Here is a 15,931-nt window from a genome sequence, read left to right as displayed (position 1 = left end):
TAACACAGCCTGAACACTGTTAGGGAAACTTTCATGTAATTTCTTTAAGTAGTATTCAGGAATGGTTCACCAGGCTCCTTGAAGGACATTCAAAGCTCTTCTTTAGATGTTGGCTGCCTTTTGTTCTGTTCTCTGTCAAGATGATCCCACACTGCTTCAGTAATGTTGAGCTCCAGGCCCTGGGGAAGAAAACCCATGACTGATAGCGTTCATTGTGTGTTTTACCATCCAGGTAATGCTTTTATTGAGGTGGCAGTTTGTTTGGGATCATTGTCAGTTGTTGGCAAAAAAAACCCAAAAACCATGACATTGATACTGTGGTCAGCAGTGTTGGGGAGTAACGGAATACATGTACCGCTGTTACGTATTTAAAATACAAAATATGAGTAACTGTATTCCGTTACAGTTACCGTTTAAAAAGGTGGTATTCAGAATACAGTTACTTTGTTGAAATAAATGGATTACACTGCGGTACTTTCCTGTTTCATTTTGTCGCGGGTCAGGACTGTTTGGGTTTTGTTTGACAGCTATGTTCTGTTGTTCCAGGCGGCAGCGTTACGGTTGCCATGGTTACAGGGCGACGCTCTCTCTCTTTCTCTGCGACTGTGTGTTTCCTGGGTGAGAGAGCGCCTTTTCGTTGTTGTTGTTGTTGTGCTAAGCTAACAGGCAGAATGCTACAAGCATAGCTCTAAAGAATGTAGCATCATGGGCAGTGTAGTCCGTGTTGCAGGGAGAATGGACTGCCATACACGTTATGGGTCTGTGAGCGCGAGGAGGGAGAAAAGGGGGAGTGGAAAGGTACGAGTTGTCATCGAGGAAAAACGGGAGCTGGAAGCATGTAAATATAATAATAACCACTGCAGCCAAGAAGAGTGCCTGAGCCCAGATGTAAGTAAGCTATTAAGACTGGACTGTAGACCGTGTTCGTGTTTTCCTCCGAAAACAATAAGTTCTGTTGGAGCAGCCTTTCAACGCCTCTCTCTGTCTCTCGCAAGAAAAGTTGACCCACACAACAAAGTAAAGCTAGTTTTCGGCTACGAGCCGACAGGGACCCCGCTGTATTAGTCAGAGGTCCCTTTACTACAGTTCGGAGTCGCGGACCTTTCAGTAACAGTAATAAATCACACAGCAGTAGTACATTCACGTTGTTGTAAAAAGCATGATAATATATTAAGTAATCCAAAGTATTCAGAATACGTTACTGTCATTGAGTAACGTAACGGAATACGTTACAGAATACATTTTGGGGCATGTATTCTGTATTCTGTAATGGAATACATTTTAAAAGTAACCTTCCCAACACTGGTGGTCAGTGGTTGAGGATATCCTGAACTTTGCTGGTTTTGTCGCTATTAGCTGCTGTTAGCCTCTGTTAGCTACTGTTAGCCTCTGTTAGCTGCTGTTAGCCTCTGCTAGCTCCTGTTTTTCAATGTTTGTGAAACTTTCTTTAAAGTGAATCTAACATTGTTGGACTTGGACGCTTACAGACATGTTGTGACAATGTTCATCTGAGGTAAAATGTCATTTTTAGGACACTTGAGCCTAACATTAACTCACATGGCATAATCATAGCTTAGTTGTCATCATTGTCAGCTGTCGGGAGATGTGTGGGTCACATATCTAATCTGCTGAAAATAAGTAACTGCAACAATATCAGGAAAAAAATAAGTATGTTTATGCACATCCTTGTGTTTTTGAACCCTGATGTCAGTTGACATGGAATGGAATCATTCCATGTCAGCATTCTCCATGAATCATTCTTCAGTAAGTTTATACGAACGCATCTGTTGCATTCGTTGAAAAAATACAATTAGACACTGATCAGTGTATATCTACGGGTACAGAATTCTTTTTTTGTTAAATAATCTAAGAAAATGACTGAACTTTAAGGACAAACTGCACACTATTCCTATATATGGCAAGTTTTCAGCTAATAGATCTCTGGAAATCACCTTGCTGGTGGAAAAGTACTATTTTATGCCTGTCAAACTGTGTTATCTTGGAGATGTTTTGTAGATTCAACAAAGAAAATAATGTGTTTTTGTGACAGGCTGCTAGTAAAAAAGTACCTAAAGATACAGTTTATCAACCCTGGAGTTAGGCACTTCTTGGGTTCCTTTTTTATGCTTGAATGATTCATGATTTAGCAAACAAATAGACAAAATAGACAAAGAGAACAAGGGTACAACGACTGGACGGAAAATGAGTGAAACAGCAGCAAATGTCTAGAGGAAGCTTTTGGAAGACCTTTAGAACGCTTGGAGAACTGTTGCTCAAGACCACTTTAAAAAGAAATGAAAAGAAATGATGTCTCCTTGGAAGCAATGAAAGACTTTTTAAGACTGGCCATTAACAAAATTCATGCATACTGTAAGTCATTAGCGTATATTTGTAAAGTTCAATATAGTATCATGTCAATATCAATATGATGTCTCAATGAGCTGAAAGGAGATCCAATGGCAACAGAGTAAAACAAAACAAACCACAACACAAAGAGAAACAGTGGAACAATGCTATAATGTTGACCAGTGCACTGAAGACAAATTTAAATCTGAAGTTCCACATTATAAGTCACTTCTGTTATTTTAATCTAAACAGGGAATTATTTATAGCCACTGAAACTGTCGTAACCTCTTAATAAAATATATTTGTTTAGAGATTTGTTTGTCCTCTAACAGCAATGGCTGGCATTCTCAGTTATTATGGTAAAAATTGAGTTTTAATCTAGCTCTCCATTTTGGTAAGTATGCTTCAGAGTGTAGGCACATATTCATAACCTTTCTGCACAAGCAGCATAAAACTTTAGCTCCACTCCTTAATGATGCGATGATGATGATGTGGAAGACTGACACTTTGTCAGATGGTTTTACCGCAACGGTGAGGGTGCAGAGTGTGAGATGCAGCCACAGTCCCTCTCACCTCATTGTCCTTTTGCAGGATGGAGGATGGAGTGCACCAGCTACAACTGTCATCTCAAGCTCATTCAGAGCTCCGCAGCACTTAGGCCCCATTTGCTTTTAAGGATGTCTGACAGGACAGCAGCCACGTATGATCAAACTTTACTTTCACTGTGCACTTGTGACAGTTCATTGAGAGAGGCTCTAATGTGCTGTCAGCAGTCCTCTTCACTCAGCTGCCTTGATTTACCTTCCCCATCTGTCTCAGTCAAACAGCACTAAGTTGAGAATGATTGGAAGGAAGGTGGCCTGTTAATTCCACACCCTTGAATTTAGTAAGAAACTCCCTTCACCTGAACAAAAATGGTACTTCTTCATATAATACTTATTCTAATTACATTGTTTGTGAAATAGTGTGCTTGATTTCTAGCCTTGGCCTGTTCCTGTTTAAATATGTAGGAAAAGACTAATCTGTGACTTCCACTTCACATACTTCCAGGAACACTTTAGCAGTAGCTTTGATTATAGATGGGTTTTGCATCGTCAATATTTTATTAGTTTAGCTCCTAACAGCAGATAGGATGGTTTTGAATTGTGAACTTAAAGCTGCGCTAATCAATATTTATGCATAAATATTATTGAGGGTGAAGGGGGTCACTCGTGGGGATGAACGCACAGGGAATTATCACCCGACTCTACGGCAGCTATCTGTGGCACACTTTAGCATCTTTCGGCGTATTGTTTTGATTTTCTGACCCGTATCTTTGCAGTTTTGGTTCACTCTCACAGCCCTCGTCAACATTAACTTTCACAAGCAAGTATTTTTAGATAAAAGCTCTAAAAGCCTGCTGTATGCTATCTGCTCAGCACTAAGCACCAGGCTGACAAAGTTCCCAGCTGGTGAACACACTGGAGTGTTTACCAGCTTAAGACCCAAATATTTTGCTCAGGAGGCAAAACAAAGTGAATGTTGGACCTCCATTCGCCTAGCGGTTAGGAACACATCCTAATGTTGCTGTGTAATAGCTGCATGTATAAATTAGCAATTGTTTGTTGGTAGGCTCTCTAGATCAGCTTCAAAGGTAGATGTTATATAGCTTTCTGGTGTTTACCGTTTCTCTGTGCTGCCCCCAGATGGGCTAAAAACCCACATGTCAACACAATTTTAGGTGAAAATTTATTTCAGTAGCTCAGCTGTAATTGAAAGTAAAGTGACCCAAAGTGCAATGCAACATGAGGAAACAGCATTGGGAACTTATGTGATTATTTAAAGTGCTTTTTTAATTTTTTTTGTTGCCATAAAAGAACAACAACAAAAAAAAAGAGCACCAACTTGAAAATATTTGGCTTCTGAATGCTTTAATTAATAAAGTATAGTTTCTTCTATTGGAATTTTGTTCAAAGAATACACATGTACTCCTACCAAACCGTGCAAAACCTTGCTTATAAGTGTCCAGCTGTCTGTACAGTAATTAGCCTCAATAATGAGATGGACGAGTACTTACAAGTACCGTGTTTCCTCCTGTGAGTTGGAGCACTGGTAAATTCATTTTTACCATAAGTGTTTTATAGCTGTTATATGTGTTAGTTGTTGAGTGGCTATTGAAACATCAAAATAAATGTGTCCAATTTCATCCTACGATATCACCCCATTGCTTTTTATTCAGTTTAAATTACAGGATGTGAACAAAGCAACTCCACCCCTCTCTGCCATTATTCCAGTGATTACTATGTCCAGAACCATTCAGTGTAAAACGGAGACACTAGCAGTAAGTACAGCTCCTTTTAAATGTTTCTCACGTAATGATTTACTGCACTTGATGAACTGCACCAAAGAGAAGGGAGAGAGGGATCGCTCTGTGTTTGTAAGCTTCAAGACCTCTCTGTCACTTTAGCTCGCTGTAGTGCTCATCAAAAGATGATAATGTTTCTGTTCATTTCATTCTAAGGTCTTCATTCTGGTCTTTTATGATTTAAGCTGCATTTTTGCAGAAGTGGCTGCTTTTACAAGCTGAAATACAAGACTCATGAAAGCCTAATAAATGTGAAAATGAATGACATTTCTTTCTCTCTGTGTTCCTCTTTCTGCTTTGATCATACCATCCCATGACATATCCATCGCCGGCATTCAGCTCCTCCAGGAGTGGGCATAGCCTAATTGGTGCTACGAGGAATAAATCAAAGCAGGAAGTAGGACTTGTTCCAAACAGAGCTCATAATGTACTAAAAAAAAACCTCTTGTGTTTCCTGCAACTGTCCACTGAGTTTACATGTCACCTCATGTAACGTTTTTCCAACGCTGCTGCAGCTGATGTATGGCTGTTAAAGAGTGCCTGTGATTCAACATTACACAGCCATCCTGTGGGTACCTGTGCTGCTCTCTTGGTCCTTATTCTAATCTTATTTAACAGTCTCTGCCTGACATGCAATTCAATGCAGGCCCCCAGATTGGAGAGTTTCCAAACAATCCTGAGCTCACCCAAGCTTGGAATTGGTTTTCCGTGGAACATCTCCCTCCTCCCTTTGGGCACTTTACCAATTTGACCAAATTTGTTCCATCACTGGTTCTAAGTACCAGAAGTGTTTTCTGCCCACACTTGGACTCGTTTCTGCAATTTGCACATTCTTTGCAGAACATTAACAGCTTTGTCAGGGGCTGAGCTAACGGCTGTTATGGCATGGGGGCCCATGTTTCAGAGGCAAAGAATTTTTACAAAACATTAGGAAGAAATCTGTTCCTATCCTATCCCACAGCTTTAATATGCAAGGCAGGTCTGTCTTATTTAGCATCCATAAGCAGCAATAAATTGCACTGGACTGCAATGTAGTTACAAGCAGCTATGAGGATGTTTAAAAATGCATTTAAAATCATATGTCTCTCCTTTAGGAGATATATTTAACTACTGAACAAATGGGTAATCTGTGGCTGATAACACTGTGCAAGAAAGCTGCAGTGTGTGCAGAGGCTTTATAGCAATAGTTTATCTTAATCCTAAATTCAATTCAGGTTTATTTACATATCACCAATTCACAACAACAGTGGCGTCAAGGTGCTTCACACTATGATGTGAAGACCCTACAGTACTGAAGAAAACCCCAACAATCACACGACCCTCTCTGAGCAAACACTGCAATGGTGGGAATGAAAAAACTCCCCTTTAATAGGACAAAACCTCCAGCAGAATCAGACTCAAATTTATATCATCATATTTATATTAAATTTACATTACCTAAACCACGCTAACTGTTGAGCCTATCCCAGTTGCCTATCCCATTTGTAATGGGATGAGAAGCGTAGTACACTCTGGACTTGTTGCCAGTCTGTTGCAGAGCTAATGCAAGAAAGCCTAAAGCCAATTTAAAATCACCAATTAATCTAACTGTGAGAGGAAGTGAATTTGAACCCAGGACTTTCTTGATGTAAGGTGACATCAAAACAAGAAAACTCCTTACCATGCATGGAGGCTTTTACCCCAAATCCAGCACCCTGAGACTGTACGGTAAGCAGACGGAAGGAGGCTGAAGACCACTGAGTGTCAGAACCACTATCAAGAAACAACTAAGATCAAAGAGTACATCAGGAACATGGTCACAACCAATCGTGTGTTTAGCGAATGCCTCAAGCAGCAGAAGCTCAAGAAAGAAAAGGAGGGAGAAGAGAAACCATCATGGAAGGACAGGCTCCTGCATGGCATGTACCACCAGCAGACAGAAGAAGTGGCTGATACTGAGAAATCCCACCAACGGCTGGACAAATCAAGGACATAACAGCAGGGTGCAAGATGCTAACCGACACAGCATACATGGAACACCATAACCAAGTGGCTGCCTTAGTATAAAGGAATGTGTGCTGAGTATGCCCCGGAAGTCTCCAAGTCGAAATGGCATATACTGTCAAGGGTGGTTGAGAGTGACCGAGCCAAGACCCTGTGGGGCTTCCAGATACAAACGGCAAACTTTTGCATTACATATTTGCATATTCTTTAGTGTGTCCTTTATCTAAGTTGTTTTAATTTAATCAAATCCTGTCAATCAAATGCCTGCTTATATGTGGAGTTTCTATTACTATGCTAATATTATTAGAGTTATTAATCTGCTGAACTTTGTTTTTGTATGCAAATGTGACCCTTGAGTCACAGATGGAGGCTAAAACCTGGGTGTCACTTTTTGACAGTAAGGCCATCCTCATGCTGCTCTGACCCACCTGTTAAATGACTGAGTCAAAAAAAGGAAAGTTTGCTCCGCAGGAACATTATCTGAACTGGTGTATTTTTACTCTAAGTTGAGATAAATGTGCTATGCCACAGAGGCATCTGTCCAGTTGGCGCATACTGGGAATACAATGGACCACTAAAAGTTGATATACTGTAATGGGCTCAGATAATTAGAGTTATAAAATTCTCCATAAATGCCCCATTGAGATCAAGAGTATTAGATTATGCCCACAGAAATGCACGCCCACTGCATTTTTTAATTTAAGGGATGAGTGTTAGCAGAAATATCATTTAGCCATGTGATCACATTGGAGGTGTACATACAGATAAAAACCGGGATGCTTCATAAAGCACTACTTTAGAGTTGGGTGATAAGTGCTTGAATTATAAGTCAGCTAATTTGACCGAGTGATTCTAAACTTTCTGGCAATTCAGAGGCATGAGCTGCTTCAGGCTCCAAAAGTAATTAACAAAAACTTAAAATAATTTGAGCTAATTCTTTTCTAGCTATCTGGTAGAAAATGATGCATTACTGTATATTTTGATTATGAGTGGAAAGAACGCCTTTATCTGCTAACTGAATACCTAATGCTTAGCCCGCTTCTTTAAAGGCGCTGCTCCGGGGGATATTTGCAGTGTGCGTTTTCCCTCCCTCGTTTCATTTGCGACTATCCTCTTTACATACACAATTCAAATCAAAACACTTTGTCATTACATGTCAGTCTTCACCTGCAGCTAACAGCATCTCCGCTTTCTCTGCATGGATATACTCATTATGATAAAGACTAAATAAACTGTGTTGGAGTTGCTTTTATACTGACACATCTTTACCTCTGGTTTTTATTGAAAGAAAAACTCAAAGCTGATGCTTGAAATGAAAAAGGTCCCGTAGATGTTATGAGATGCATAACAATTTAAATGTCACATTTTGTTCATGGGGTAATTGTTTTGTTTTAATTTCCCAAAAATGATTTATCTTTGCCCAGAATTTGTTTATGTTTGATTTGAGCTCAGCTGAATTATGTACACAGCAGCATATGAGTTTGGTATCAATTTATTTGTGTAATTCTGCAGGACTTGTGTGATTCTGGCCTGCCGCACTATAGCAGCCCCACCTCCTCTGCACTGCTGGTTCCCTGTGAAAGCACAGGGAGGAGAGACTGAGAGATTGAGAGCTGGTCCTATTTAATGTCCTCTGATGGGCTCAGCCTGTTCTTTATCTCCCTCTGCATCATACTGCTCTGAGTGGCTGTAATAGCATAATAGACTCATCTGTATTTGTTTTTAGACCATTGACTTGAAACCTTGTTGATACATGTATTTCAACAAATGCAGGTAAAGGATGTGTTCTACTACCACATAAGAAATAGTATTCTTCCAAAAGAAAAAAAACAATCAATCAGTCTATCAAAATAGATAAAGAACAGCTTTGTTCATCTTATTGTGTGTGTTTTAGTGTAATGAATTTACAGTTTTCATATATCTGGCCACTGCAGTTATGATGTTGCAGAGCCAATGAGCAACTGATGCCAACTGTATGCATGAAACAAGTGGTTAGACTGCATGAAATGGACATCCTGTGCAAGTAATTTACTGCCATTCACAATTTAATATGATCAGTTCCTATAGTATGGTACTGTAATATGTACTGTAATAAATAAAGCCTTTATGTGTGTAACTTGTTGCTAACTAAAGACTGGCAAATAAATATTTCAGACACGCCAGTTTTGTAGATGTTTGACATTTTGCTGTCATGGCGTTTACTTTGTTGGTTAAAGCTAGACAATAAGATCAATACCGTGCTTGTGTATTGCATGTTTGGACCTACTTACAAAATAGGATTACCATAACATAAGATGATAAGTGGCCATATTAGCAGAAATTAACTGGACTGTTTTTTTTTCTTTCTTTAGTGGTAAACCACAGTGATATTTGAGGAAAAAATGGAGACAAACAATGGATAAAGGCACCTGTATTTTTAAAGTACCTATTTTGTAAATGCAGTAAGTTGCAGGAGGATTTTAAAAAAATGCTGAATTTTACTTTTCATAGCATTAGCAACCTAAAACATTCTCCTTTGCTCTTCTAGGTAATGCAGCGCCGTATCCAGCTGGACGGGGCTATGTAAATGCAATGCATATGCATGTAACTGCTGTGCCACCCAGCCCAGTATCCCCGCAGCCTTTTAGTGAGGATGTCATCTTCACTTCCTTGGGATATAGATGCCCAAGTCAACACAGCAAACCCTACTTAAAATCTAAGCATATTCAGGCCAGTGGAAGATAACAGGGCTGCACATGAGACCTGTGTTAATGTCTTCTGAAGGGCACTGGGATAAACAGGCACTTGTCTACGTGGTAGAAGGAGGGGTTGTCAGATGGAGGAAAAGTAGGGCTGGGGATGGGAGATAGCCAGATTCTTCTAGGCAACTACAATGCAGCTGAATCCCCCTCCCCACTTCATCTTCGTCTTTCTCCACCCAACTTTCGGGCCCCAGTCACTCTTATATTGTTTTGTATGAAGGCCAGTGTCCTTATTTATGATTTTTTCTTTTCTTTTTTTTGTTCAATGTGTGTGCAGGGAGACTCCAGTGGTGGTGAAGTTGCCATGACTTTCATTAAAGCCGAGGCTGAATGAAATATGGATGTGGAGGGAGTGAATTAGAGTGATGGAATGGGCCAAATATTGCCTTCGTGGTGTCTGTGCAATATTGTCTTGAGGGGATAGATACTCAGGCCTGAGGAAGGTAAAACCCCTCTCTAAGTTCAGTGAATTCATCAGCAGGCCAGAGAGGTTTGCCTCCATGCAATGTTGATGGCCGTTGTGCTTCAAAGTGTCTCGTTGCAAGAGAATAACAACAGAAACAGTGAAAATATCCCTACCCTTTTACCTGTAATGAGGGTCGGGCCTTAACGAGCAAACTCACTTCAATGTTATGTCAACAAATGTATTATGTGGCATTTCAATATCAGTAACACTCAGATAAAAATTATTTTGTATTAATTTAAAGAATAGTGCTGTCAGTGTTAATCTCATTAAAACAGCGTTAATGCCATAACTGCATTAACGCGGCAAATCTCTGTTAGCGAGTTAACGCGGATCGCCCCGTGCGAGGGCTGCACGGTGTCAACGTGTTAGCACAGTTAGCTAATGCGTTAGTGCCCTGCAGCCCCTAGCACGGGGCAATCCGCGTTAACTAGCTAACGGACATTTGCCGGATTAATGCAGTTATGGCGTTAACACCGTTGTAACAAGATCAACGCTGACAGCACTATTAAATATATAAGTCTGAAAAAAAGGCAGAGTCATTCATAAATTTGACACATTTTTCCTCATTATAATACAAAAAATTTTATAAAACAAAAACTTTAACTTACCCAAGATTAAATATTGCCAACAGAGAAATAAAAATACTTTTTCCTCTATTAAAACTACAGTGGAGCATACTGAATATAATATTAAACATTAAATTCAAGTATAAGCTGCATATGTCAGTATCCAGATCAAACACAATCCATCCAACCTGAAAAAAGAGCATGTTTTTGCAAATGCCAAACAGATGGAAGCACAAAAGTACTATTTCAGCACACACTGAATAATTGGCTGTTGACACCAAGTTGTTACACCACACAAGTTGGATCCACTTGGTCCTACCTTGTTGTTATGCAGCATAAACGAAATGCAGCAGAAACAACACTATGAATTCAGTTCATACAGCTTAAAATAATCCCGAATAGGCCTTCGTGTGGAAAACTTTGCAACGTGATACGAGTTCACCTCATGAGTTTATTCAACAGTACCAGCACATGGTTGATTCTCTGAGTCTTTTTTTTAAACCCTAGAATTGAAAATAAATAGGCTCTCCCTCAGATTTATTATGATTACGCCATAATTTGGGTCACACACAAACTGACAGAGTTGCTAAAGGCTTCAACCTTCTGCTGTGGTGTATACATAAGAAATCTACTCAAGAAAACTTTTGCAGTACCAAAAAGTGTATTCTCATCGCGGTGGTGATGTGGGAAGGGCGTGCTGAAGTGGGAAAAGAAAGCTTAATTGAACAAACTAATGAGTAGTTCTTATTTCCACTGGGGATGTGCCAGTGAGATTGTTTGACAGTTTATCTGTGATAAATAAATTCTTTAGGAGCTAATTAGCTTATAGGGCCTCAGGGGAGGGGGGTGTTGAGTGTCCGTGCGTGTGCGTGAGTGTGTTTCTTTATATTTCCATATCTTCAAGTCGACAGTAGTCCTTTTCCTTTCACGCCACCCCCTCACTCATACACACATGCACACACTCCAAACCATTCCCAAACATAAAAGCATCTCTCATAGAGCTACTAAAGAAGCTAAAATTAAATTGACTAATTAAAAAGAAAACAGATAATCTTTTCTTTAAGTGAACTCAATTTGTAAGATAATGCACAGTCATCCTTCTTTCATGATGTTACAATACAACTACAAGAAAGTGCAGCTTTTTGCTCCAGTCGGAAAATAAATTTTGATCATTTGGAAAAGGATTGTCGAGGGTTACACAACAGGATATAGACCACGCTCATGTTTGAACTATAAATATGGTAAACGGTCTGGTGTAGAGCTGTTCTACTCTAAATGAGAACACAAAGCAATCAGAATGGAGCTTTTGTGCTAACTGATTAGCTTAGGTTATCACAAACAAAAAAGAACATAGCTTATAGGACTTCCTGATATTATTTCATGCACACAATGCTAAAGAGTTCTCTACTATATTGGAAGCAGTACAACCGCTTGCAATGTGCAGCTTTAGCTGGCGCATCTTTGTAAACAGGTTGGCATGTTCCGCTAGCATTCTGCTACTAACCAAAGCAGGTTGTTGCCAACCGGTTGGGGAATACACGTTTTTCCCGAACAACCGGGGGTTGCCAGGGGATCACAGAGCTGTCTGTGGACTTGTGTGATTCTGACTTTACTAATTGATTTCCTAGTGATGGCCATCAACCATTTACCACATACAGCAACCACTTGCTAACCAATCAGAGAAGACACATTTTTCCCACACTATGAGTAGCTGGAGTGTTATTCACTTAACTTTACATTGGCACCATGACTATCACAGGGCTAAAATGGTGGCAGAAACATTAAGGTCACATGTCGGGTTGCCAACTTTTTAACTATCAAATAAGGGACACTCTGGCATGCCAGAAGCACAATGCACAGCTGGGCATAGTGTAAATATGTACTGTATGTTTTTATTATTATTTTAAAAATGCAGTAAAATGCTGACATCCAATTTAATCAATAAAAGAAAAATACAGTAAATCATAACAGAAATCCCATAGGCATTTCCTTTGAAAAAAGGCAAAAGAAATTCAAATAAAATACGGTAAATAGAGGCTTCAATTACCCAGCTTACTTTTTCCAAGAAAATGTTTTGCCTCTCCTAACTGATTCAAGCAGCCCTTTGTCATTTTTGCACAGCCAAACAGAAGTCTTTACACGAATGGTGAGAGTTGATCGAGGTCTTTAGTTCATTTTTGATCAGTTCTGTGCTGCATCTCACCTCCATGGCCATCGAAAACTCCCAGCCTTAGTTCAATCATTGCTGACAGATTTAACCCAGCTATGTTTTTCTTCCCATTGTTTTTTGTAGTTGCACAGCCTTTTCTTTTTAGCAGGTTTATCCATACCTGTTTGTCTTCTGATTATGCTATGCAGACCACAGCAGCTTATTTTTACGAATCACGTATTACTCCTCACATTTGGTGTGTGTGACTAACGGCTGCAGTCAAATCAGATTTCATAATTGTAAGACTGCCGTCTATTGGTCAGAAAGTGGCAACCAATTTTGCTCATTATACAGGATGTCCCCACCAAATCGGGGCAGTTGGCAATCCTAGTCACATGTTTAGTGGTCATGTGTCTGCAAAACCTCTGTAGTTAGTTTGGTTCTGTCGAAAGTCTTCGCTAATAGCAGTAATCGCTGTCGCTAATAACGCACTATATTCCTTTTAAAGTGGAATAAAGACATTCTGATCATAAAGAGGGGTTGTGGCTAAAGTCTCTGTACCGTCACACACTAAACTAGATGACCGCTGATTGTAACCTTAAATTAAAAAGCGAGAGCTGCATCGTTCATCTCATTTAAAAATTGTCCTTTAAAGCTACTTCATGCAAAGAATGAATTAATATGGGCAGCAAGCAATAGCACTAAGTCACATAAATGTCAATCAGTCACTTAATCCCAAATAGCTGCCTGCTAGTATTTTTTTTTCTTTTTCTTTTCTTTTCTTTTTTGCTAGTTCACAGCGCTCTGATCGGGACTCCACTTCAGTGGATCATACACATCAGTCACCTTTGCTGAGAATTTCACCTATCAAGGACTTCTATTCTATATCTGTGTTTGGTTGTTGGAAGATGTATGCTACAGCCCGTCCTGATAAGAGCATATCTGCAGTGGGACCACATTGAGGAGTCAGAGGTTGGCCCTATCTCAGCCTCTGGGCAGGGAGTGCATCTGGGCGTCAGGGTCTGGGTTCCCCATGAAATGCAGAGTCTCTGAGGCAAGAATCAGCCAACACTCACTAGCTGCCTATCGCCTCGTTGAATTCCTTTAGAGTCGCCTTTTTCCCACTACAGTACATATTACCTTTATGATGGTATTTGCGGTTGGCGAGTTGGTTTTAAATGCACATAAAATGCACCATGCAGTAGTTACCTTGAAAATGAATGGCAGTAATTTGAGTGCACTAAAAGTCATGCCTTCAGAAAATTAGTATTACTTCTTACTGAAGAGTTGTTTTCTAAACTTTCCTCCTACACAAGTTGGATTGTTAAATGTTGTAGTGTTTTCTTCACTTTATTCAGAAGCGCACAATTCATTGAAATATGAAAGGTAAGTAAGTATCGCATTTGCTGACACACTTTGTAACAGCTTAAGGACCAAAAGTCAGAGTGGATCTTTTAAGTGAAAGCTGAAAGCGGAGTTGCCCTTTACATACAGTACATAACCGTGCACAATGATGAATCCTCTAGAAATGTTTTGAACAGCTTCTGAATAGTGAGGTATAAACTGTCTGAGAAAGTTTGTTGAAGACTTCAGCGAAGATAAACGAAGTGAAAACTTTTCAGGTATACTGGAAGACATTTTTGGTATTGTCAAGGAATCTTCTTTTGTTAATCCATTAAGCGAAAGATTCCCTATGTGTGCCATGGTCAAACATTCAAGAGGGGGACTATGAATTTCTATGCAATCAGAGTGAGTTGAAGTGAGAATTTGAAGAATAGAAAGTGGAATACAATATGTGCTGGTAGAATAGAAAGAACATGATAATTATGCTAAATTATAAAGTGTTGCTGACATCTGGCACCCCAGAATTTCTTTCAACAAATGAAGAGAAATAAACACAGAACAGTCGTCTGTACTGAAGGAATGTAATCCTCTTGCCTCCCTGTGCTCTTTTCTTTTCTACTGACAATGATAATTACAGTTTTTGTTGGACGGCTTTCAAGGATTTATCTCCTTTTTGTATTAATGGCTTTCTGAAGCTTTTAAATCCCAAAAGTTTAATTTGTTGGTTCTGTGTAGCCATTGTGAGTTTTCAATTTTCCATACTTTTGTTTGAAATACCTTTAAGTTGTGATGTGACATTCTTCTTAATGTTCTGTCATAAAAATATTTCCACAGTTCAGCTGCTCCACTAAATATATAGACACTGTGCTCGATTTTTCATCCAAAATGTGAAGCACATTTTCAGTTTGTCCCGGGGTCACTCTGTTTGTGCAGCTAAATGGGTTCGATTCAATACCTGCTCACACTCAACAAGTCCAAAATACATAGTTTGTAATTGCCTTCCAGCAAAACACATAAAAGTGCTTTCTGAATGGTCACCCCTATCAGCAGAAGGCCATCATTTGTCAATGCCTTCCAAAACCATTTTCTGATCTGACACCATTAATGTTAAGGTTTGACTTAGCAAGATTTAGGTATTAACGCTGAAGAAAAGGAAAGAAAAAAGCGTTCTCTTATGTCGAAATCTGTGCCCACTCAAGCTTATTCTACAGTTTGCGGACTCCAAATTCTGCCTGCAATATCATCCTCTCTTTGCTCCTCTTGTGCCCATAGGAAAACGGGCACAATAATATTCCTACTGGCAGAAGGATTTTGTCACTTAGCATGAAAAAATACCCCAACGTGCAAGCTGGGCTGCCTGCTCTGCAGTAAAACGTATTCTAAAATTCACGTTTGTAGCCACTTCTAACAAGCCATCTCGGTTTAAATCAAAGAAAACTCCCTACCACCAAACACTCGTTAGGGCCGCCTTTTCAAAACGTCCTCCATGTTGCAGTTTGGGGACAATAAGTGACATACAGCAGAGCGTATCCCCCTCATTCAAAGCCTAGCACTTATAATCAAGGCAGGTTTTAATCTGACTGAGCCACCTGTGAGGCTTGTCAGAACTTGAGCCCACGGGGGCAGAGCTGGGCTTCATTACTGTGCTGCTGGTTCTGGCCCAGTCCTCCCCTTGCTTTACCTCTCTGCTTTTCTATTCTACAGCACCTTGCAGGCATGGTACAGAAATGAGAGTCGGCTGCTTGGTCCTCCACATCACTCCATGGCCGCAATTTGTCATTTTTCACACGAGATGAAGCCTTTTATGAAACGAAATGAGTTTCCCTAAAATGAAGCACCACAAAAGCTCCGTGATTAATTTGCTTGTTAGGCTATTGCAGCTGTCACCTGTGGAAGACATCTGGACAGCAGATTGACTAATGCCAGCAGTAGGGCTGAAACATGGCTCTCTCTCGCTCTCTTTTTCTTTCTCTCTCACAACCTACCCTACAG

At 39.9% G+C, this 15,931-nt stretch overlaps 2 long non-coding RNA genes across 2 annotated transcripts in view; one reads left to right on the top strand and one right to left on the bottom strand.

The window, feature by feature from the left end:
* LOC309691102 overlaps window positions 1-15,931 on the bottom strand; it is a 248,062-nt gene that overhangs the window by 179,605 nt on the left and 52,526 nt on the right. The window lies entirely within an intron of this gene.
* Window positions 563-10,147, top strand: LOC309691150. The gene is made up of 4 exons (XR_014271897.1): window positions 563-888; window positions 4,565-4,666; window positions 9,025-9,114; window positions 9,201-10,147. It is a non-coding gene; the product is annotated as an uncharacterized lncRNA (long non-coding RNA).

The sequence above is a fragment of the Aulonocara stuartgranti genome, assembly GCF_965226115.1.
Source record: "Aulonocara stuartgranti genome assembly, chromosome: 1".
NCBI classification, from domain to species: Eukaryota; Metazoa; Chordata; class Actinopteri; order Cichliformes; family Cichlidae; genus Aulonocara; species Aulonocara stuartgranti.
The sequence above is the reverse complement of the archived record's forward strand: the minus strand, read 5'-3'. Positions and strand labels throughout refer to the sequence as shown.